Source organism: Acyrthosiphon pisum, chromosome A1 (genome assembly GCF_005508785.2).
Source record: "Acyrthosiphon pisum isolate AL4f chromosome A1, pea_aphid_22Mar2018_4r6ur, whole genome shotgun sequence".
NCBI classification, from domain to species: domain Eukaryota; kingdom Metazoa; phylum Arthropoda; class Insecta; order Hemiptera; family Aphididae; genus Acyrthosiphon; species Acyrthosiphon pisum.
Genome location: NC_042494.1, coordinates 167703135 through 167703512, shown reverse-complemented (window position 1 = coordinate 167703512; position 378 = coordinate 167703135). Strand labels below are relative to the sequence as shown.

At 24.9% G+C, this 378-nt stretch overlaps 1 protein-coding gene across 1 annotated transcript in view; it reads left to right on the top strand.

Annotated features, from left to right (window-relative positions):
* LOC103310289 overlaps positions 1-378 on the top strand; it is a 3322-nt gene that overhangs the window by 1064 nt on the left and 1880 nt on the right. The window lies entirely within an intron of this gene.

Sequence of the window (378 nt, the reverse complement as noted above, 5' to 3'; positions counted from 1 at the left end):
AGTATATATGTGCTATCAATATCAAAAAATAAGTAGGGATTTCAAAACGGGTCAACAAGTTGAATTTTTATAAGGTAATTATTTTTATAACAATATATCAGTATTTATTAAATAATTATTTTGAAATATATAATATTTAATTTATATAAGCACAAAAATATGTAAACATCGACTTGAAAAGTTGAAACACTAGCTTTTTAATAAAACTGTTAATAATTATAGGTATAATAATTTAATAAATTTAATAATTTATAAGCTACAGTTATCGGAAAAAATGCTATCCATACTTATAGGCACGAATTCACGACGATGCACAAAATTGTGTGCGCGTTCTATTTTTATTGCGGTCTTATCGTTACCATCGTTGTCGTCCGTTAT